This window comes from Suncus etruscus, chromosome 6 (assembly GCF_024139225.1).
Source record: "Suncus etruscus isolate mSunEtr1 chromosome 6, mSunEtr1.pri.cur, whole genome shotgun sequence".
Lineage (NCBI taxonomy): Eukaryota > Metazoa > Chordata > Mammalia > Eulipotyphla > Soricidae > Suncus > Suncus etruscus.
This window is the reverse complement of record NC_064853.1, coordinates 9,093,792-9,118,811: the sequence shown is the minus strand read 5'-3', so window position 1 is coordinate 9,118,811 and position 25,020 is coordinate 9,093,792. Positions and strand designations below refer to the sequence as shown.

Here is a 25,020-nt window from a genome sequence, read left to right as displayed (position 1 = left end):
TGTACGATTATGCATGTGAGCATAAGAGGTGTGCATGAGCGTGATGGTGGGAGTGTGCGTGAGTCTAAGTGTGTGTTAGTGCAAAGGTGTGCGCTCCAGCCAAGAAAGGCGCTGGAAACCTAAGGTCACTGGGAGCCCCCCATTTGCATCCCCCTTACAGCCTCCAGTCAAAGCCAGAGCCTGGAAGTTGCCAAGCGGCACCAAGGTCGCCCCAGAACTGCCCTGATGACGCCGACCGGGAGCAGGGACTTTCCTGGGCCGCCTCCAACAACCTGCAGCGGCCGCGGAGGGCGGGGGAGGATCTCCGGAGGAGGCGCTCCTGGCCGCCTCGGTGCCGAGATCGGGGAGCAGCCGCCTGCGGGGGGCCCCCGAGCAGCGTCACAGAGCGGGTGCGGGAGCTGGGCGCGTGGAGGCCGGCGGGCGCTGCAGGAGGATCCGCTCCGGCCGCCGGAGCGCCTGGTGCCCCGGGAACACCGCGCGCCACCCGCCTGGTGCGCACCGCGGGGCCCCGGGAGCTGTCAGCGCGCCTGGCCGCCGGTGCCCGCAGCTCCCCCCAAAAAAGCATCCTGTGCTAGAGCGGGAGCCGGGAGAAGCCTAGCATTGCAGCTTGCCTCCGGGACGGGGATTTGCTCGTCGTCCGGACATCCAGGGGTGTGCGAGTAGAGAGGTCAGAGGAGCAAGCGAGGACTCCCCCACCAAAAAAGGGGAAGGTGGCTGGGAGCGTGGTCCCCTCCACCAGGGGCTGGAAGATCTCCTTGACGTCTTTCACACTTTGAAGCTTCTGCAGCTGGTGTCGTCGGAAAAAGGGGGTGGGAGAAAGAGAGAAAGAGAGAGGGGGGGGAGAGAGAGAGGAAAGAGAGAGGAAGGAGAGAGGAGACAGGAGAGGAAGAAAGGAAGGAGAAACAGGACGCAGGAAAGAGAGGGAAAGGAAGAAGAGGAAGGAGAGACAGGAGTCAAGACAGGGAGAGAGTGAGAGAGAGAGGAAAAGGGAGGGAGAAGAGAAAGAAGGGAGGGAGAAAAGAAAGAGGGGAGGGAGAAAAAGAGAAGAAAGGAGAGAAGAGAAAAGAGAGGAGAGAGAGAAGAGAGAGAGAAGAGAGAGAGAGAGAGAGAGAGAGAGAGAGAGAGAGAGAGAGAGAGAGAGAGAGAGAGAGAGAGAGACCAAAAGAAGAGGGGGCGGGGAGAGAGCAAGAGAGAGAGAGATCTGGGTCTGGGAGACACAGCCAAGAGCCAGAGCTGCGCCTCCTCATCTCCAGCCCACCCGCCTGCCTGCCCGCCCATCCTGGCACCTGTGTGCCAAGCCACTGCACCCAGGAAGACCCCACCACTCCGGGCAAAACCCGGGTTCGGAGCCCCGGAGCCTCGGGCACCCCCCCAAGACCAGTCGGTCTGCGCGCTCTGGACAGCGGGACGACCTACAGCCAGCTGCCCACCGGGGCCACTTCGGGCGGGCACAGTGGCCCGCAGTCCGGGGAAGCCCCTGGCCCGGCCCCTTGGATCGGATCCCCTGACGAAGCCGGGGTCCCCGGGGATCCTCGCCTGGCCGAGGAGTTGGAAGCGTCTCCTCCACCCAGGATTTTATTGTGTGTGGAGCCTGCTAGGATTGGGGAAGGAGCTGAGCCTTTGCCACCGCTGCTGCTGCTGCTGCTGCGGTCGCTAGCGGGGCGCGGGGCCGGCGGGGACCGGGGGTGGCTGCGCTCCTGCCTCCCGCTCCAGCAGCTCCAGGGGCTCCCCACGGCCGCTCCCCGCCGCCCGGACCTCTCCCTCCGTGCCCCCCCCCCCCAGGGCACCGCCAACATGGTCTAAGGAGCCACCTGCCTGGGATCCCCCTGGCCGCCTCTGCCGCCTCCTCCCATCTATCTCCCCCTTGGCTGCCGCCTCCGAGAACCCACGCTCCCCACTCCACTGCGGACCCCAAATTCTACTTTCAGGAATAACCCGCCGCTGCTGCTGCTGCTGCACGATTCTTTTCTCTCTCTTCGGAACCTCATGGGCAGCTTCTCCTCCCACCGGCGATGTGAGTCGGACACCCCGTGTGGTTGGGGATTTTGGGGGAGGCTGCAAGGGGCTGGGAGCGCCCTAGGTTTGGGACCCTAGATGCGGGCTTGGGGGATGCTCCAGAGAGGGCTGATTTGGGGGGCTTGCATGGTGACTGGAGGAAAGGACACAGCAGCCGGCTCTGCTTGTTTTTTTGAGGGGTGTCTTGGAGAGAAGGGGGTGCCTGGTGCCTGCACGCGAGCCCCCAATGTAGCCCCGGGTTTGGGGAGGCATGGTGGAGGAAAGACACGATGGATAGAGGGAATATGGAGTTGGGGGCGCTCTGCCGGGATCGTCTGCAGGCCCGGGTGGGCTCTGCTGCTGCTGGCTGGAATCTGGGGGGGGGGGGGGATTCCCTTCAGAGATGCTTTCCCTGGAGGTGTTTGGTTGGAAGCGCTCGTAGGATTGTGGCAGGGACACACGCGCTCACACGCACACTTGTAGCGGCTCGCATCCATCCTGGTTTCTTGGAAGGTGCAGAATTCACATTGAATGTCTTATTCGGAAAAAAGAAAAAAAATTTTTTTTCAGGTAGGCAGAAGCTCCTTATGGCTTTGGGGGTTCCAGGGAAAAAGGAAAAGCTGAGGGTGCTGGGGAGGAAACAGGAGTAGAGAAACTGGAGATCAGGCTTGAAGCATGGACCGCAGGCAAGCTTGCCCTAGAAATAGGGGAGAAGGGACCCCCTTTCCCTAAGCCATGCAAACTCGTGCCCAAACAGTCCCTTTGTGCGTGGATGAAGCTGAAGAAACCCCTACCCACCTCCCACGCCTGGTTCCACATGTCAGAGCTGGCCCTGGGCATCTCCTAAAGGTTCCCCTGGCTAGTTTCAGCTTCTGGGTGCAAAGAGAGAGCAAGAGAGAGGGGAGAGAGAGCACGTGAAATGACAGGAATCATGGCCCCCTCGCTCGTGCCGTGCACAATGTTCTTGGCTTTTCCAGGCTGACTGTTTGCAGAGTCAAAACCGGGGAAGGGGGTCTGGGCTGATCGCTTTGGAAAGAAAAAAAATGCACCCCCAAACCGTCACCCCTTAATCATGGGGATAGCTGCAAAATTGCTTCATTACACGACTTCGTGGCCATCAGGGCCGAAGAAAGGACCCGCCCCCGCCCGCTCGCTCGCTCGCTCCCGGTCTCCACCCCCAAGTCACAAAGCCAGCGGATCGGGGTGCCAGTCGGTGCAGGGAAAAGGGTCCCTAGTGCCAGCCGTGGGAATGGGTTGCAGAGAGAAGCCATCTGCAACTCCCACAGTCCTTTCTTTCCAAGTTCCCCTTCCTAGGGAATTTGCTAGGATGGCAAAAGGGGAGGTGTGGATGGGGGTGGCGGGGGTCCGAGCTCTACCGCCTGCTCTTTGCCATCACTTTGCCACTTCACTTGGGGCACCTGGCTTTCATTCACCTGCAATGGGAACTGGGTCAGCAGGCAGGAATGGACCGCTCCTTCCTGCCTTGCACCAAACCTCCTTAGGTCTTAGGGGAAAGAAGGGGCGAGTGGGGTGTCATTTAACCTGGGCAGCATTTCTAAAGCACAATAGAGGGTGGTTTTCTTTTTCTTTTTTTTATATATATATATATTTTTTTTTTTGCGCGTGGGCGCGAGGCGTGCATTCCAGTGAAAGCAGGCCACGTGATGCCACCAACGGGAGAGACACAGGATTAGGAACTCGGGTTTCTTTGTTCCAGGCGCAGCCTATAAGATAGATGCTCAGCAGAGCCTTAGTGCAGGAGCCCTCCTAGACAAATTGGGGAATGGAGGAGGTGGTTGTATGGGGGAGATTTTTTTTGGGGGGGGAGGCAACGTTGACCCTGGGCGAGGATCCAGGTAGACAGACACCCCCCCCCTTAAAAACAGCCCACCTGGGCTCTTGGATCGCCCACCATCCTGCAGCACCCCCTCCTTGCCGCCCACCTAGTTGAAAGCTAGGAGGCAGTCCTCTTGGGAGACCAGGCAGAAAAGTTGTTCAGCCTCAACCGCACACACGTGGGTTCTCCAGCGCCTTGGAACCTGCTGTGATTTGCAATAGTTTCTGCCACCTCCCCAGTCCAGGAGTGTCACGCCTCCATCTAGACGCGGGGCTGATTTTACTGATTCAAAAAGGATCACTTTTTTTTTTTTCTGCAAAAAGCAGCAGAGGAATTCTATCTATTCCTGCTGCTGGCAAATCCCACATTTCAAGGAGAAGAAGGATGGAGGAATGATTTGATCTTTTCCTTGAGCACTGGAGGCAAAAGAATGAAGCACCACCCCAAGGTGCTGTTTAGCAGGGTCTACTCTTGGCTCTATTTTAGAGTGGTTTTCTAAGCCGCCCTCTCCCCCCCCCCCCACAGGGAGTGTACCCTGTATTCGATGAAAGGAGGTAGAGTTGGAAACTCAATGTTAGTGACTTGGTGAGGTATCACTTTTTTTTTCTCCCACTTTGTGCTTTTATAAGCCCCTTTCATGGTTGGATTTTTTTTTTAATGTGGGCTATTTCTGTGCAATGCTGCATTGCATCATAGCGACTATGTCATGGGAAAGCAAGCAGAGTCAATTTTCATGACATATGATGAGGTGAGACATCTTTATACATTCTTTCTTGTACTTGACTGTCCAAGAAAAGATGTGTGCTCTCCATAGCAACCCATTCGGCATCACGTGTCCCTGCACAGAAGCTTCAGAATTAGAAACACTCCTTAAAGAAAGCAACCTGGGCCAATTACAGTAGCCATGTTTTATTCAGAATTTTCACACCGCTTTAGGCTGGCATTAAATTTTTTTTTCTTAATTAAAAACTCATTCCCCTTACTTGGATAAGCTTTTAATTTTTCTGCGTTCTCTCTAAAATACAGAACATCTCTCCAACTGTTTTTCTTGCTATATAATTTTTAAAGATGAAGATAGAAGTTGGGACCACTGTGAATTTTTATGGCTTATGGAAGTCATTAGATAACTTAGCCATACAGTGTCTATTTCAGGGAATTTCTCTTCATTTTAGTATGCATGGTAATAACTTGCTATGAAACTCGTCTTTTCAATTATAGCAGAAAATGCCCACTTCTTTTTATAATCAGGCACTTGAAAATGTAAAGACTGTTTTATTGTTTTATTTGATGTATCAAAATTTCCTAATTCTGCTTCAATTTAATTTTCTGATCACTTCATCCTTATTGCAGATGGATCATGTATGATCTTTTAACATCTTTATACAACCAAATTAATAGAATACACAGAGTAATAAATATTGTCTAATTACGAACTTTTATTTCTGAATTCTTACATTTTTTCTTTCACATAAATCATTTCATAACTTTGTGTTATTTATTTATTTACAGAATCAATACCATTAATTTAGTATAACAGTGATATCAACCCCACCATAGATAAAAGACATTATTTGGACTATCTTGTGCTCAGTGAAACTAATTTGCTCTGAAGAATTATCATCTACATTTTTGGGGGTGAGTTTAGTAGTCAGTCATATTAATCTGTATTGGCTCTAATATACTGTTAATTCAAATCTGAGACTTACATCAAACCTTTATTATATAACAAGTCAAATGACCATAAAAAGTAGTTCATATCCCCAGAAATGATACACTGGAGAGGATTCTAGGATCTTCTGAGAACACTCAGGTTTTCACTGGAAATCTCTCTAGGTCCAGGTGCATATAAAACGTTCAACTTCTTAAATATTGACAGTAGAAAAAAGTTTTAAAAAGAAGCAGCCTATATAATAGATTTTACATCCTATGCATATGTAAGCTCATGGAATGTCCATGAAAACTCAAAATGCAAATACCTTTTTGCAAGATGATGGCCACAATCGATATTACTTTTTTCTTGTGAAGTTTATTTTTATAATTACTTTATTAAAGCATCATGGTTACAAAATTGCTCATGGTTGAGTTTCAGTATGTCCTTGTAAAGTTTTTAAGCATCTTTTGAGTATCATATTTGATGTGTTAGAAATATACATTTTGTAGAAAAAGTTTAGGTGAATATTCTGACAGCTGAAAATGGGAGGAAAAATATTCTTGGGTCCTTCGAGAATTAGTCTTTAAGATTAGGCAATATAAGTCAGACTTTTTATTTGTTTGTTTATTTTTGCTGTGAAGCCTCACCTGGCAATGCTCAAGTGTAACTCCTGACTCTTTGCACTCAGAGAAAGAGTACTTGGGAGACCATGTAGGATGCCAGAGATCTACCTGGATCAGTTACATGCAAGGCAAACTCCCTAACTGCTTACTATCTCTTCAATCCCCAAAGCAATCATTTGAATACTATAAAACAGGTAGTAATAATTGCTAGTATATATTTTAGTACATAGCAAACAATATGCAAAGTTATACATGAGAAGTAATTTGGACATTATAGCAGAGTACTGATAAAGTTTTTAGCACAAACGAACTTTTCTCTAGTAATGTGTGTGTGTGTGGTTATGAGTAAGGTGGCACAATGTATTTTAAAATTAGGATATTTAAATAGTCAAATATCTCTATTTCTTATTTTTCAGTTGAATACTGATACAGAGAAATGCAAAAACGTTTCTCACCAGGAGTCATCCTTGGTTAACTCATTTCCCTTAGCTTAGTGTATGATCCATAATTATCATGACATTCACAGTTGCCAAAACATAACCACTTGCTAAACACCTACCATGATACAATGCTTCCCTTTGGAATATTCCTGAAGGAGGCATTATTTTCACCATTTGAAAAATTAGAACACAAAGACTTAAAGACATGAGTAACAAGTCCACATACATCCTACAGCTAGAAAGTGCTAAAGATATTATAAGGTGTCTCCTATTTATTTTTGTCATATGCCTACCTTTCATAGGCACTAACAATATCTACAAATGACTGAAATTTATAGCTTTTAGAATTTTTTCTGACAAATAGAAATATGTATTTTTGAACCAGGTTTTCAGTGTGGTCTGTGTATTTGCAAGAAGTCACCATACTTTTTTTTTTTTTTTTTTGGTTTTTCAGGCCACACCCGTTTGATGCTCAGGGCTTACTGCTGGTTAAGCGCTCAGAAATTGCCCCTGGCTTGGGGGGGACCATATGGGACGCCGTGATCTTTCCTTGGCTAGCCCTTGCAAGGCAGATACCTTACCTTTAGTGCCACCTCGCTGGCTCCAAGAAGTCACCATATTACTTTTGTGACCATAATTTACTATTAGCACAAGAGATATTTCTGCTTATGCTCTTCACATAATAGACCTAATCAATAAATTATTAGGACATATTTTTATAAAAATACAGTGTGTACATTTTCAAAGAGCAAGACTGAAACAATAGCTGTCTTGTCTACTTTGAAGCAGCGATGCTATTTTTGATATATTAGTCCCTTGAGAAGGATCATATTCTATTTAAGTTATTAAACTCTATTAGAAAAATGATCATTTGTCATTCAATGACACATGGAAAATGATTAAATAAATTTAACCACCCAAAGGACTCTCTTTAGACACTCATTTGCATCACCTAGTTTCCTGCTTGATCAACTATTTAGAATTTCTATACAAAGTGTTATTTTGCTTCAGTGTATATGATGGTGATAGCAGTTGCCAGAGATGAAATATTGAGATTTGTATTAGCATTGAGATGAGCTGTTCAATTATTATAAGTGCCATAGATAGAAAACTATGTGTTTAAAGAATTCACCTAATAGATTCTTAAGATATGGTTTTCTTCAACCAAGGAAAGATCTTTGCTCAGCCATGACATTCAGTAAGGTTGAAAGAATTTTTAGCTTAAGGAGATTGTATTACTATATTCAAGACAGCATCTTAACTAATATTCTAGGAAAGGGGGTGTGGAAGACTAGATCATTAATGTGTGTATTCAAATTCAAAAATATTGCATTATGTGTTCATCAAGTGGTAGCTGTAAAACTACAAGTGAGAACTCAGGCATCTTCATAGTAAAATGCAACTAATTGTGAGAACAACTAGGAAGTACTTTAATCAAAGTCAGTGAGTGTGGACATTAGTTCTCCCTCCCCAAATACTCAAAATAGAGTTCCTAGACTGCAAGACTGCAGCTAACCAGGGGTAACTGAAACCATGGAAAAGCTAAGCCATTGATAAGGGACAAAAGTATAGTAGTGAAACTATTTTCTGGATGATAGGCTACATTATCAAATTATGTGGTAATGGAAGGTAACATGTTGAGATAGTACCTGAGCACTGTGAAGACATTTGTTGCACTAAAAGATGAGAGTAATGGACAGAAAGCTAAAATATATCCACCAAAATTAAAACGTATTACTGGATCACAAATGGTATAATGGAAATAATTTCCAAGTGCAAATAATGGGACTTCTTGAGTCGTTCATGCTTCAGTGTTATCTCTCTAACACCCGGGCCTTCAACTTCTTGCCATCCCTCAGTCAGTTTATTTTCTCTGCAAGGCCAACCAGAGTTAGACTCAGAGCATGTGTCTTGAGGACTGATTTCACATTGAATATTGACATCAGTGTTATTCGGAGTCCCTGTCATTTGAAACCCTTTGGAAAAAGACTCTATTTTTAACCAGTGTGATTAATTTCTTGAGACAATTATAAAAGCTATAGTAATTAAACCAAATACCTATTTAAACTTCGTTAAATATTAATAATGTCCTTGGAGTAATACCATATTGTGGGAAATTAGATACATGACACATAGACACAGGCAGTTATAGTGAGTTTACAGTCCACACACACATACACACATATACACACAGACGTACATGCATGCACATAAAGCTAGAATGATGCTTTTTCATAAATTGATAAAGCTCTTAGAGATGGCATTAATGTTTTAAAAATTCAGAATCTATTTTCTTTTTAATGAAAATTAAAGTATTTTGGTTCTATTAGTGGAATACTAATGAAATGATTATCAGATCATGGAGAAATGTTCAGTTTATTTCACATAAATACGTTTTTTTTCTTTTATAAGTGATACTTTCATTAAGGATCAACCAATGAGGCACAAGTATGTTTGAAAGTGAGGTGAGGTATTTCTAAGAATATTGTATTAAAAATTTTTAGGAAAATGTTCTAATCAGAAAAATAAACTATTACATGAATGGAATTTTTGAAACTTGCTTGTTTCTGGCAATCATTTTTATTTGGTATTTTTGGCCACACCTGGTGATGATCAAAGCTTCCTCCTGGCTTTGTGCTCAGAAGACTATATGGAGTTTTGGGTTTGAATCAGGATTGGGTTTTGGTCAAGTGCCCTGCCTGATGTACTATCACTCTCTTAATTTTTATAGTGCAAAATTATATTTAGAAGGGCCATATTTTTTAAATTTTAAATTCCCTATTATTGTTGTAAATGTATGTTAATGTTTTTATCATAACTTATTCTCATTAATATGACAAATGAGAAATATTTTTTATGTATTTTAAGTTAAAATTCTGAATTCTACTTTATCTGACAGCTTCAGTTACTGGAAATCTTTAGTTTTTCATAACTTATTGTTAAGTATATTGACACTATTCACAGAAGTTATGACTTATATCTCCTAAAATGCATTTGTTTTAGAGGCAACAATATATGGAAATATTTACAAACAAATGTGTTGATTTCATAAGTTATATCTACACATAGTCTCATCTAATAACCCTTTTTTTTAAAGGCAAATTAAAACTTCCTAGAACCGCAGCAATGTTTAAAATGGAAGAAAAGACATGATGACTAAATTAGCACCTTACATATCAGCACATTAGCGATGCTTTTCATTTGTAGAATGGTTCTTATTCATGCCAGCTTTCAGTGTACTGTTCTGGAACTCGTGGGTGTGATAGAACGGAACATATTTCTGTATCTGTGAATATAATCCCACACACCATTTTACATGACAAAAATCTGGATGTCCTAAAACTAGGTGTTAAAGATAAAAGACAGTGTCAACACTTACCAGTCCAGGCTTTGCATCACTACCACAATAATACCTGTTTTATCTTTCAAAACATCTAATTGTATGTAATTACATGTTTCATAGACATGTCTTGTAAAGAGGTAAAGTGTTCTTTTATGTTTGCTCGCTTGATTTTTCTGTCTTAACATAGTCTATATTTGCTTTCTGCAGACCAAAAGCAAGTTGCTAAAACCCAAGGATAGTAGACTCTAAAGTGAGATTTGAACAAAGATGAGGATCTTTGTGAGATATGAACAAAGATGAGATATGAACAAAGAGAGAGGATCTGGAGGTTTTACATTTTGGTATAGAAAGAACCTCCTAGAACTGCAATGTGCTTTTTCATTTTTGTATTAAAGTCATAGAAAATCAGCATTATTATGAGTCACAGAATCACATCCTAAGTAAAAAATGGGATGTATGTCTACTTAGAAACACATATAGGAATGGAAAAAAAAAATACCTTGGAGACATTGAACAATTGAGCATTTGCTTATTATCCCAGAGTCTTATATGTGGAGGTTATTTAAAATATTTGAGAAATAACCATCTCAATAAAGGTGGAAGGGTGTTTTTCTTAGATATAATTGTATATATGTCACCCACCTACTCCCCAAAATGTAAGGATACTGTCATCTGTAGCAGTTGGCCAAGTATTTATTGTCTCTATTTAATTAGCATAAGTTAAATTTTAAAAATGTGTGTAATGATTACTGCTGAGTAATATACCAGCCTCTGCACTTAGTTTTAGGGTGTGATTGTCACTCCACTGAGGGTCCTATGGGTGATCAGGACATCCTGATTCCCAAGGGTACATTACTTTTTTTTTCCTGGCATGTATAAAATTTTTCTAATTTTAATTTTTAAAACATATTTTGTGAAGGTGCACTCAGAAGTGTTCAGAACTTCTGGATTTATACTTAAGAATCACTCATGTTGGGCTCAGGGCACCATATAGGGACACTAAAAGTTGAACCAGGCCTATCACTTGCAAGGCAAGCACCCTGCCCACTGTACAATCACGCTATCCAGCTTTCCTAATTAAAATAATATTAAAAGAAAGATCCCAATCCTTCTCTCTTTTCTTTGATTGAATTTACTGATCAATTTACAGGTGATAAGTTAATAAAAATGCCCACACATTGAGGTTCAACTGGATACAGGAAAGATGGATGAATATTTTTATTTTACACATCAATGTCTTTATTGCTTAGTGGGCAAAAGATTATGTTTTAGTTATGGAAGATAGTACATTTTATGAAAAGCCAAAAATTATAGTCTAATGGCCTTACATCATAAAAATAATATGACAGCTTTTAGTATTATAACTAAAAAGGAAGGCAAGTGACAAAAGTTCCATAAGGCTACTTGAAGGATTTTGACATTTTCTCCTGGCTCTGAGTCTTGAGAAATACACTCTGAAATGACTGAAGATCAGTGTTAAATTGATAAAAATCTTTTTAGTGTACTGAATCGAATTTTTAGAAATTCAAAGAATATGAATCATTGACTGAAACTTTACTGAAACATGAAAGACAAAGTTCCTTGATGGACTTTTAAATACAATTTACATTTAAAGAATAAAGTTTCCCTTTTTAAATGGTGCCATTGGTGTTTTACCCAAAGAATACTTTAAATTGGCCTTTTCAGAATGCCTCAGTGGGTGAAGATACATTGTCCCTAGATGATGAAGAAATTCTTTAAATGACTGGAATCCAAGCCAGCACTAATGGAGTGGCTCAATTGTTTTTACTTTTAGCAACCTCTTAATGCAATGATGCAGAAACAGGCAGATATGTAAATAAATGAAGTGAGTGGCTGGTTTCACTCATGTGTCTAGAGACTCTAAGTGACTTGCAGCATAAAGTGTTCTCCTTCCTTCCTTCCTTCCTTCCTTCCTTCCTTCCTTCCTTCCTTCCTTCCTTCCTTCCTTCCTTCCTTCCTTCCTTCCTTCCTTCCTTCCTTCCTTCCTTCTCCTCTTTGAAGTTAAGCTTGCATGGGGTGTAACCAAGGGAGATAGGCCTCTGCTGAGTTATGATATTCCTTTTTTTTGTGGGGGGGGAGGAGGTCACACCTGGCAGCGCTCAGGGGTTACTCCTGGCTCTATGCTCAGAAATCACTCCTGGCAGACTGGGGGGGGACCATATTCGAACCACAGTCCTTCTGCATGCAAGGCAAACACCCTACCTCCATGCTATCTGGCCCTGAAATATGATATTTTTGATGCAGGAAGGACACTTAAGGATCTGGAAGGAGCCAGATCATTACAAGCTTTATTCACCAGTTTGAGAATTTAAGATTTGTATTCTCTATGTGAAATCATTAAACATATTTAAACAGAAGAATGATGTGGACTAACCGGGTCTTCTTTTATTTGTTTTTTGAGGGAATACTACCTAATTGTGCTTAGGGCTTACTCTATAATCCTGTCAGTGCTCAGGTGGCCAAATGCAGTGTGGGAAATAGTGCCTGGGTCAGCTGCATGCAAGGCAAGTACCAGACTAACTGTATAGTCTCTCCAACCCCTGATTGACATTTTTTTTACATGATCACACAGGTTCTAACATTGCACTAAAGATTAGACTAGAAATGGGGATTTAGAAATCAAAAGATGTTTACAGTATATAACACAAGAGATTAAGGTATCTTGTGCTTGGATTTGTGTAGCTAAAATGAAAATAGATGTATAGAATTAAGATATGTTTTGTTGCCTCTCTTCTGTTTTCTTGCTGAATTGGTAGTGGGAGATGAAGAGGGAGAAAACTTGTCTGTAAATATATGACAGAAGCAACTTGAAACCCAGAGGTACAACTTATCATCTGAAAAACTTTAGAGATATAACTTCTATTCCAGTCTAAATAAAACAATTGACACTATTATGAAGAAGACAGAATAATTGACTGGTCCATTGAGAAAGCTTGGAACATGAGGATTAATTTCTAAAAGTAAACACTCCTAAGTAAAAGTATTATCTCTGAAAAGTACTTTTGTGGAAAGAAGAATTAAAATCTCTTTATTGAATAAAAACATTTTAAATAATAATTGGGTATCTATTAAAGTAACTCACTTTATTTTAAAATATTTTTAAATTAAAATTGTATTTGTTGGGTCACACCCATCTGTGCTCAAGGTTTACCGTATTCAGGGATCATTCCTGGATGAGAGTTCCAGAGGACTTCATATTGAGGTATTGAGGGTTGAACCTGGGTCAGCTGAGTGAAAAGCAAATGCCTTCCTTACTTGCTGTAATATTTCTTTAATTCTTAGAGGAAATCACTTTATATTGCTGTCTTGGTTTTTCTCTAATGTGAAGGCACATTCTTTCCTCTCATGAAGCATTTCTTTTATTGTTTCTCATTATGTTATTTTACAGTTTGGAAAGAACAAGTTACCCGCAGGTTTTTTATATTCAATTTCTTGAGATAAGCTGAAGGGTTTTAACCATTGGAAGAAAATATTTTAAGTGAAACATATTAAAGCCTTCCTAGACTCTGGTAGCTCTGAGCTAGGAAGCTGTCCATAACTGAGAATTTTTCTAGGCATGATAGATAGATATCAATGATTCATCTCTTTCCTGTGTGTTTGTGTGTGTGTGTGTGTGTGTGTGTGTGTGTGTGTGTGTGTGTGTGTGTAATTTAAGATTTATCTTTTTCTGTTTTTGTATTTGGGTTATACCTGGTAACTCAAAGGTTACTCCTGGCTATGCTCAGAAATAGCTCCTGGCTTGGGGCCCATATGGGATACAGGGGGATCAACTATGGTCCATCCTAAGTCAGCACATGTAAGGCAAACACCCTACTGCTGCACCACTGCTCAGGCCGTGTGTTTTTTTTTATTTAAAATTTCTTTATGTAAATACTGTGTGGTTAACAAGGTTGATCATAATACAGTCGTTTTTATTTTCACAGTCACAACGTTTTTTATGATTGAGTTTCAGTCACACATACTGCTCCTTGAGCATTTGACCTTCAGATTTTCCAGTGCTGATTTCTCTCAATTAACATACCTTGGAAAGTCCTGCCTATATAAGTGAACCAATAACTGGTTTTTCTTGTAGCTCTTACATGGATAGAATATTGAGGAGATGATACTGCTTCAAGTAACACGAAAACCAACAATTGGTATTTGACCTGTGTGTAAGAGACTTATTTCCGCTTTGTTCCCACTTAGTATTTGTGGTGATAACTGGCAATTCCCCAAACATCTCAGGGACTCATTGCCACAGCATTTCTTCCTAACTTAGAGTTGCAATTCTGCCAGCCTCTTTTCACCTAATCTCACTGCGGGATTCAGGCTAAATAAAGGAGTAATTATGGCTTGGAAAATGTTCTAGTAGCAAGCAGAAGTATGCGGCAAAAAACACAACCCAATCTGAGTCCACAGAATTTCTGCTCACATGTTTAGTTCGTGTCTATTTACACTTCACTGATGAAAATAAGTCATTGAGAATGCTGATTGACTTCTCCAAATTGTCATCTACCACTTGATCAAAAGGGATATAAATCAAAAGTGTATAAAATCTAAGATTTATATACTTGAGTCACTTTTCCTACTTGAATGTAATGAACTTCAGGTGACTAACAACAAAGATAATAACAATTGCGAATATACCTAAGTTTTTTAAGTGCTTTTCTTTTTTTATGAAAACAATTCTGGGATGCTGATCTGTTTAGTACAGTCTTACTTGTGACTTTATTTTGATTAGGGGGGAGTTTATTGAGCTAAAAACACTTTTAACAAATCTCTCAAGTCAAATTTATCAAGTGTTATTTTCCATAGGTGATTAGACACTTGAAAAATATATTTTGAATTTTACGTTAATAATAATTCCGTTTTAATTTGGAGAAACAATTTTCATCTCTTTTAAAGCACTGAAGTTTAATTATGGATAACTAAAATCCTTAAATTTTTATGAAAGTATGTATACTGATTAAGATTTTAAGAATTGATGTGCTTTTATAACTTTAAAGATAAATAACCTAGTTCATGAAATGCTGAAAATGGAAAATCCTTTAGCATATTTTATTATGCATCTTATTTTTGATCCAAATTACTTTAGTTAGACTTTGGATAATGACCATTCATTTGTGAATTATTTTTACAAAGAAAATGTTTCTTTGAATGTTTTGTTAACAAGATCATTAAAACTGGCAATAGCTCTAATTAAAATAAATTCTTCAAAAGTAGATGTATTAGCTCATTGATGCCTATATCTTTTTCAATATTTGTAAGCATGTGAACACCTAGTTTGAACACTAATTCAATCCTCACTAGATGAGACATTTCCAAATATTGTGCCATCATGAAACATTTTTTAGCATGTGAATAAGCCAAGAACTCCTGTGCATAAAGAGACAAATGAGACTGCTGTGTTTGAAAATAAAAACTATATTTTATAGTCTAAAAGTCATCTTGCTCTGGAGTAATTACTTTATAATTCTCATTTGTAATTTTTGCAGAAAAAAATTTCATCCCCAATTGGAGAAATTATAAAAGAAAAACATCGTTGTTATTTTTAGGCTATAGGTTTCAAACAAATATAGGGCTGAGTAAAGTCTTTTGAATCATCTTAATGTGCAGAAAAAGGATTGCTTCCCATTAGCACTTCACTTATTCTTTTTCTGGATTGACAGAGGGTGATATTATCCACACAAAGACTCCCAAAGTGTTTCACTTTATCATACCAATTATCAGTGTATATTCCAGGCCTTTCCAAGACAGAAAGGTATTTAGGACTGCCAGTTCTGCCTCTTAATGAATATCTTTGGTGCCTGACAAGTAAGCAAAATGGTTGAGAAAATGCCACTCCTGGTTCCTGTAAGGCAGATGAAACGACGTAGTCATTTTGTTGAGTATAACTCATTAGGAGGGCTTTTGGTTTTACCTTCTTCAGAACTTGGGGTCACTGTGTTCTTTATCCCAAATATCTTGTTGATACTAGCTTGAGGAAGATGATTTCGAACTCATTGGCAAAAATAATAATAATAATAATAATAATAATAATAATAATAATAATAATAATAATAAAGAGGTTCAAAGGCAAAGGTAGACAAAAACATGGTTCTTCAAAAATCATTGCTATTGTTACATGGAAAGAAAAGAGTTGCAGGTACTGGAATGTCTTCTGTTTTAGAAGACATGGAATTATTATTCCTTGTTTGGCAAGCCTCTATTACTTTTCTTGCTTTCTGCCACCTGGTCTTGAAATTTGTTTTTGATCAAATAAATAAATGATTCGAGATTTTCAGCAAAATGCACAGTTTTCTCTACCAGCCCCTCAAGTCAGTTATTATCACTCTCTGGCTCGCTTCCTACATGTCTAAAAATGTTGCCCTTCTTTCAGTGCCTTGAGTACGACTAATTTCTTCTGACCCTGGAACCTTTACACATGTTCCCTTAACAGTTCTTTTCACCTGGTTAACTCCTGCATTCCTGTTCCAACAGAATGATTTCTTCCTGGAGGAGATCTCAGCTAGTGTAGTTTTTCTTCATAAGGACTATACGTATTCACATAATGTTATGCAGTGTTTTCCTCACATACTCATTCAGCATCTACTACAAAAGCAATCCCCAATTGTACCTTTCTGATCCTTTGAAATGATTTGTCCTAAACATTTTGCAAAATTGTTAAAAATTAAATTCATGTCCATATGAGCAAAAGAAGAAAGAATCTCACATTTATTGAGAACCTATTATCATTTCAGAAACATAGAAGAGCATTAAAATATATGTTTAAACAAAGAATAAAATATAAGTACAATTAAAAAGGCTATTTATGCCAAATCAACATAAGATTGAAAAAATAACCCGAGTACTGATACAGTAAATAGAACACTTACCTTGCAATCAGTCAAACTGGGTTCAGTCTTTCAAGCACAGTTGGAGGTGTGGCCCCCAAACAGAAACAACCCCCATGAAACCAAACCATTTTATTGACTAAAATGCTTTGCTTTTACTACAAAGCCAGAAAGTTGCAAGACAATATTCTCATGTAAGGAAAACTTCATGTTGTAGAATATTTTAATTTTTTTATCTAAAGTAAATGTCTATTCCTTTACCTTTTGCACATTCCAAGCTAGATAGGATATACAGCTTTTTTATTAATATCATTTTCAACAACTATGAAGATAGCTAGGATACCAATACTTATAGGTTTTATAAAATCAAGAAGAAAATCTGTGGCAGAGCCTGCTACTGTCAAGAAGTTGTAGGAAATCACAGTAAACATTTCTTAGAAGTACAATATGCGATAAAACACTTGCAGCCAGTTAAATTAAGGCCATTGACCTTGTCAAAAATGACACAGCCAACTACTGGTGAATTCAGAAAGAAATGCAAGATGTAGTACTCAGAAGTATATCCTTCTATATTTTGCAGTTCACCAACCTATATTTTTATAAAATGCTGAACATTTCATAAAACCCTGCAGTTGATTTTGTTATAACTACCAACTACCATGCTTGTAAATCAATATGTTTACTTACCCCCCAAAATTCTTAAAGTGAAAGAACTGTTTTTGTACAAATTATTAGAGAATTTAATATAATAATAACATCTCTGACCTTGTAGTGGAGGTGGTAAGACGTTGTCTTGAATCTCAGCAAGGATCACTGCCTCCAGTTTTGTTAGAAGATAAATGAAAGTCCAAAATTAAAGCCAGTGATGTTTGGGGGAATTTAAAATATTAACCTATTTAAGACTTTTTTTCTTTCCTACCAGCATGTTCCCTGTGTAGAATTTAATATGTTATTGTAATTGGTCTTCTGACTTTTGTCTGCATCACCCATTTCTCAAATTAATCTTTGTGGGCTCATTCTTTGTAAAATTAATTTTCCTTCTAAGAGATAACCAGTTGTTTCCCACTGATTATAGTAAGTCTCAGTTCTTTCATATTCTAATTTCTTCAAGCCTTCCTTTTACACTTACAACTTTTTCCAACTTATTTCAGCTCCTTTATACAGATGTTCTATTCCATTAAAATTTGACTCATTTTCCAAAGAGACATAGTAATATTGCAGTAGAGGAAGCAACACCATAGAATCACTGGATTTAACTCTATTTTTTAATTTATTGAATTCATATTATTTTTTAATTATATTTTATTTAGTTGACATGATTTGCAATACTGTTAAAGGTAGAATTTTATGGATAAATTATTTTAGAACATCCACCATCAGAATCTTTCTTTCTCCAACATTACCCAGTGTACCCCCTCACCCCTATTTTAACCTACCTACATTCCACATTATTGTAAGCTTTGTACTAAAGACTAGTTTTCAAGTTCTCAGTTTCTTCCATCTTTGGGCATTTATTTCCTTCCTATGTTCCTTTATGTCTCATATATGAGGGAGATTTTGTCTTACATGTATATCTGTCCCTCTCCTTTTATTTATTTTTTTTGTTTGTTTGTTTGTTTTGGGGAGGCACACCAGGTGGCACTCAGGGGTTATTCCTGGCCATGCACTCAGAAATCACTCCTGGCTTGGGGGAACCGTATAAAAATCTGGGGAATCGAACCACAGTCCGTCCTAGGCTAGCTCGGGCAAGGCAGACGCTAACCCCTTGGGCCACAGCTCTGGCCACAGTGTCCATTTCTTTTTAATAAACTTGACTCAACATAACACTCTCCAAATCCATTCAATACCAATAAATTGTATGACTTCATCTTTTCTTAAAGTTAAGTCATATTTCACTGTATACATGTACCAGATTTTCTTCATCCAGTCATTTGTTCCTAGGCATTTTGGGTTGTTTCCAGATTTGGACTCTTGTATTATGCTAATGAATTTTCTGAATAGTTTTTGGCCTTTGGAGTGAATGCTAAAAGTGGGATTTCTGGATTATATATTATGTCAATTCCTAGATTTTTGAGGAGGTCTATAGCATTTTCTAAAATTATTGAACCAGTGGACATTCCCACTACTCTGTTCTCAGGTATCACTGCTGGCAGGCTTGAGGTATCATATGAGATGCCAGGGATGAAACTCAGTTCAGACACAAGTCAATGCCTAACTAATTGTACTATCTCTCAGGGCCCTCTCCATTCAAAATTTTATCTATGAGTTTTATAGAAGTTTTTATAGAAGCCCAAGGCTTCCCCATTCCCCTCTTTATAAGATAGAATATTGCTATGCTATGCACACTCATCATAAGATGATGTAGGAGAATTGGTACAAAGCAAAGAGTCATGTAGTACTAGTTGTGATATTAGAAATGCTGATTCTCAGGCTATTTGCTTGTTTGGGTTTCTGTTCACTCTTAAAAATATTGGTGATGGTCCCAGAGAAATAGGATAGTGGGCAGAGAATTTACCTTGCCCAAAGCTGATCGAGTTTGATCCCAGGAATCAAAAATAATTAGAAATGATCACTGAATGCAGACCCATGAGTGAGTTCTGACCATTTTGGGGTGTAGATCACTCCAAAAAACAAACAAATAAGAAGTATTTAGTGAGTTTCCCACAGTCACAGTATTTTTCTATAGCAAGTCAAAACATGCTAAGAAAGTCTATGAAGCTTGTGGCAAGAGCAAAAGGTGAACTTTTAGCTTCACCCAAATGGTCTCTGGCTCTGCCTCTGCCTCTCCCCAACTGTATGTCTACAATAGTCTCCCTAAGTCTGGCTTTCTGGATTCTAGAACATGCAGAGTTTTCCTGGAAAAGTTAATTTTTTCAATCACTATTGTGTCCATCCCTCTCCTTCTAACAAATTCTATTGAGCATGACACTCTCTAAAATTCACCCAAGAGCAGCAAATGGTATGATTTCATCTTTTCTTAAAGCTGAGCCATAACTCACTGTGTATATATACCAGTTTCTTTATTCATAAATAAATGGCTCTTTATCTGTCCATGGGCATTTTTGGCTGTAGTCCCAAAACAATAAAACAAAAAGAACTAAATATCCAAGCCAAATTCAATGATAATAGAGTCAAGGGACCTAAACTTTAACAATCTAAACTTAAAGGGGCCTGTTATACTGGCAGGCTAGGGGGCAAAGGGTGATAGGATGCATTCTGGGGCTATTGGTGAAGGGAGGTTAACACTGGTGGTAGAAAGGGCCCTGACTCACTGTATATCTGAAACTCAACTCTGAAAGACTCTGTAGATCACAATCTTCAAAAAAATAAAATAAAGGGTCCAGAACAGTGATGCAAGTGATAAGGTGTCTGCCTTGGCTGTGCTAGCCTAGGATGGATAGGGATTCCATCTCCAAGAGACCCATATGGTCTCCCAAGCCAGGAGCAATTTCTGAGTACATAACCAGGAGTAGCCCCTGAGCTTCACCGGGTGTGGCCCCAGAACCAAAATAAAATAAAATAAATTAAAAAGTATTAGTGAGTTTCCCACAGTCATAGTACATCTTATTACCCATTCAAAATGTTTTATGGAAATCTATGCTTTAGCTTAGTAGATCTAGGATGGTCAGAGACAATCCATGCTGTTTACTTAAAAATGATTCTAACAACTCCTGATAAATGGAATTTATTATAGTTAAAAATAAATTTGTTTTTTTAGTTTAATAAATGCTAGCTTAGACTGTTTTATTGAATTATTTATGTGAAATGTCAGTTTACTACCTTATTCTTGGCATTTCAAGTGTTATTTAGTATTTAATGGATAGCTAAATAACCTACATACTTGTAATTTATTTTTCTGAAATGCTGTCCTTTTTCATTATTAATAAGCAAAACCAAGATACAGAGAATCTAATTTTAAACGTTAGATCAACTGTTTTCAAAAATATAAAGAACAAAATAGAATTCAAGCAATTCACATTTCTCCTCACATGTTCATATCCATTTATGGCTTCATTGAATCATGCCATTTGTAGGAGGTAGTATTGTCTTGCCTCAGCACATGTATTTAAAAGATCTGGAAAGGATCATGATGAGTGAAGTTAGAGGGAGAAGGACAGACACAAAATGATCTTTCCCTTTTGAGATATATAAAGAAAATATATATTTTTCAGAGTAATAGAACAGCATGTAGGGTGTTGTGACAACACTGGATTTATATAGTCTCTCAAGTCCACTATGAGTGATTCCTGAGCTCAGAGCCAGGAATAAACATTAAGTTTTGTGTGGCCCCATAATAAAAACCAAAACAAACAAATAAAATACATCTATAGTAAGGGATTAAAAAATACCCTAAGACAATAAAAATGAAGAACATAAGGGGCCAGAGTGATAAAACAGTGCGTACAACATTTTCCTTGTATACAGCCAAGCCTGGTTCCATCTCTGGCATCGTATATGGTCCCCTGAGCCTGCCAGGAATAATTTCTGAGTGCAGAGCTAGGATTAAGTACTGAGTGCTGCTGGGTGTGACCCAAAAACAAAAACAATAAAAAAATAAAAAATGAAGAACATGAAAACTGGTTGTCAGTAAGAATCAAGCCAATAGGGAGATTGAGGTTGAATATGGGACTGTGAGAAATCTAAGATCTTGAATTTCTAAAAGCAAATGCTTTTCCCTTATTACATCTCTTGCTGTCTCCTAGTTTCAGAGCTCTGGTATTCCGAATTGCTTCTACTCTTTGTTCCATCACTGATCACTCTATGGCCTTCACTTCCTTTGCTTTTTTCTTCCAACTCAAGCTGGCAGGGGATCTTTGTTCTCGAAACTTTGTAAATAGAGGTTTGCTGTGGGCTGTTCTGATTTAGAAGCATTTCTGAATCCTGGACTCTCATAAACACCCTGTGATTTCTGCTCTGACTCTGTTCCAATACGCATTTAGTAGTTTGGAAAAATTGAGCTACTAGAGGCATCAAAACAGCCTACTGCCTTGCCCCAAACACTGGTGAACTTTTTCAAATTCTAGTTCCAAATGCCACATTCTCCATGAAGCCATTCTGTATTGCCTTCCTCTTTTATCCATTTCAAAGAAAGTGGCCTTTTCCTTTATGCTTTGAAAGTAATTTGTACACACATCTACCAAAAACCTATTCATATAATTTTAAAATCTTTGTGTCTTAACCACCTGGATGTACAGTATGCTGGAAGAATTTATACCTTATTCTTTATGATACATCAAGCTATTTGATCACAGTTAAATAAATACATAGCAAAATTAAGGACTTTATAGAAATTTAACTTGCCTGTAAATTCATATTGCTAATTCTATCAGCTATCACAACCCTGCCTATATTCTATATCTTGCTTTCAACTGATATCCTACAGAATATTTTATTTCTGGTCCTTGAAAAGTTACTGCCACTTAACACATAGGCCAGATGTTTTATGCTGCATGAATATTTTATTTTGAAATCATCATTTTTATTTGTGCATGAAATATTTGTCATATTTTTTACTGGTCCTTGGATGTAAACAGGTTAAATGTTAATATTATAAGTTGTCTTCTGCTTCTTATTGTTAATATAGATACAAGGATATACCATATATTTAGTTTTTGGAATTGACACTGTCAGCAGAAAATGAACTGAAATCATAAAGAATAGTGCATAAAGTGTGAAGTTTGGCATGTAACACTTGGAGATTGGGTCCAAACATACTAACTAGGGAATTTGAATATGTTGCCCTATTTTTCAGTGATGATTTTTGCATATGGAAAATTTTAGTGCCTTTGTCACCTTTTTGCACTGTGGATCAAGTAGGATGAATAGATGAAAATGATTTATAAACTTTTTAATAGACTTTCATGACTAGACTTTAATTCATTTTAAAGACTAGCCTTTAATATTTAAATATTTTAGTGTGTTTACATGTATATTTAAAGTCATAAATCCTTATGTGAGAAAATAATATTTTTGCATTTTAGCTTAGTTTGGGGGCCATACCCAACAGTTCACTGGATATGAGTCCACTTGAAAAAAATGTAAAATGATGAAGCATCATTGATCATTATTGGTTACTAGTATGACCTGAAGAAATGGTATATATAAACTAGCTTTATCTCTTAAATACAGGAAACTTTATCCACACCTAAAAGGAAGTTTGAGATTTCAGAGAACAAGGATAATGACTAGTTCAAATGGGAAAATAAACTCTCAGTCATCCTAGGAAATCAGCAGGATAGATGCACACTGATGGCTGCTTCTGAATAGATCAGAGGAAGATGTTCTGCTTTGCAATTAAGGCTTATTGGCTGATTCCTTGACAGTTCTCAGAGATGTACCTCAAATAGACAGGCAAAAACAAAAACAGTGATGTTCAGTGCCAAAATCAAGTGAGGTGCTGAATTACTATGGGAGGGTTTCACTTGACGCAACTTTGAGTTCCATTGAATTTCTCTAGGCTCTAATTGCGAACATTTGATGTTGCTGGTCACATACAGGATGGGGAGTGAGGCCAGAGTGATAGCACACTGATAAGTGCATTTGCCTTGCACTTGGCCAATCCAGGACGGATTTGATTCCTGGCATCCCAAATGGTCCCCCAAGCCTGCCAGGAGCGATTTCTGAGTGCAGAGCAAGGAGTAACCCCTGAGTTCCACTGAGTGTGACACTAAAATTTAAAAAAATGGGGGGGGGTGATGGGAGTGATATTTGTCAGAGCAGTAATTACTTCACAGATGTTAAGAGAAATTATTTTCTGCCTAAGAAATATAAATCACCCATATATTGAAATAAACCTAACTGATCTTCAAATAATCTCCCTATAGGAAAGCCCTGATTAAAAATTGCTTCCAGGATATTTATAAATCTGATCTTTACTATTTGGGTAACTTTCTCTGATTCCACAGTTTTTCCAAGCTAAGCATCACCAAGATAAAAATGCCTTTTTTTTTTAATGTAATGGTTTCTCACCTGTATTTTGGACTAACTGGGTGGTACTTACCTATTCGTTTCTTTTTCTAATAAGAATAAATGAAGCAAGAATGGCTTTTCTATAACTTAAATTTCTCTTACTTATATATTGTAAAAGTATTAGCAGAGGCTCTAGCCCAGAAACCATATATGGTCTGGAGTGTATCACCAGGAAAACACTAGGAATGATCACCAGGAGTGATCACCACATATCAACAGGAATGATCTGTGAAAACGCAGTCAGGAATCAGCCATTGAGCACTGCCAGGTGTGATACAAACATCAAATGACAGCAAATGAGACATAAGCAAGTATCTAATCAATCCATAGATTTTTTTCTCTTTTTCCTCTTCTGTTTTGTTTTCACACCTGGAGGTGCTTAGGACTTAGTCATGGCTCCTCAATCAGGTATCACTCCTGGTGGAGTTGGGAAACCAGATATGATGGTAGGATTTAACCCAGGCCAGCTAGAGTGCAAGGCAAGCACTATGTCTTAGGCCCACTCGAATATCTTTTTAAGGCACTTCTGCCATCTTTATTCAGTAAAAGAGTAGTTTTCCTTATACTCTCTATTCTCATTTCTTTTTAAATTTTTTTTTATCATTTTTGTCCTATGAGCACATATTAAAAACTTAATCCAATCCTATTTCCTATATGCAATGAGCTGTAAAGATGGACTCAATAATTTCTACTCTCAGCCACTATATTTTACAGAAAAATTTAGTGTGACTATTGTCAACATGTACCCCATAAGTCAGTGTAAGGTAATCTGACTTCCATATTTGTTTTCCTCATTTCCCATACCCCATGAGTATGCCTACAACATATATGGACACACACACATATATTCTCCCCATATCTTTGGTGTAGTGTCCTTGCTATAATATCTATCTAGATTAATGAAATAATAAATAAGTGAAATAAAATTTGATCAGAAGAAAATAAGAACATTTCTTGATGGGTATTATTCATAAAAATTTTAGATCATTTTATCCTACACAAAAGAATTAGAAGAAGGTATCACACATTTTGGGGGGGTGTCAGAAATAACTGGTTTTGTAAGGTATTTATTTGACCATTTTTATCTCTCTCGAGTTTAAAGCTAATTCGTTAAAAGTTCTTGATGCTAGCCAAAACAACCTTGTAAATTTTTCTATATAGAGAATGCACATTGCCAAATTTGGGTTCAGGACAAAATTTACGACCATTTTCTGTCTACTAAGATTTTGGCTAAAGCCTTCACTGCGCATTTAGGGGACTGTGGAAATATAAGGAATTATAATAAGGAAAGCTATGCCAAGCATCTTGCCTTCGGATTTAAGAATAGCA

General features: G+C 38.8%; 1 long non-coding RNA gene across 1 annotated transcript in view; it reads left to right on the top strand.

Moving 5' to 3' along the window:
• Positions 1-1,212: 1,212 nt before the first annotated feature.
• Positions 1,213-25,020, top strand: part of LOC126011922 (uncharacterized) — a 171,880-nt gene continuing 148,072 nt past the window's right edge. The window contains exon 1 of the long non-coding RNA XR_007496778.1: positions 1,213-2,014. This is a non-coding gene — a long non-coding RNA (uncharacterized LOC126011922). The remainder of the gene's footprint in view (positions 2,015-25,020) is intronic.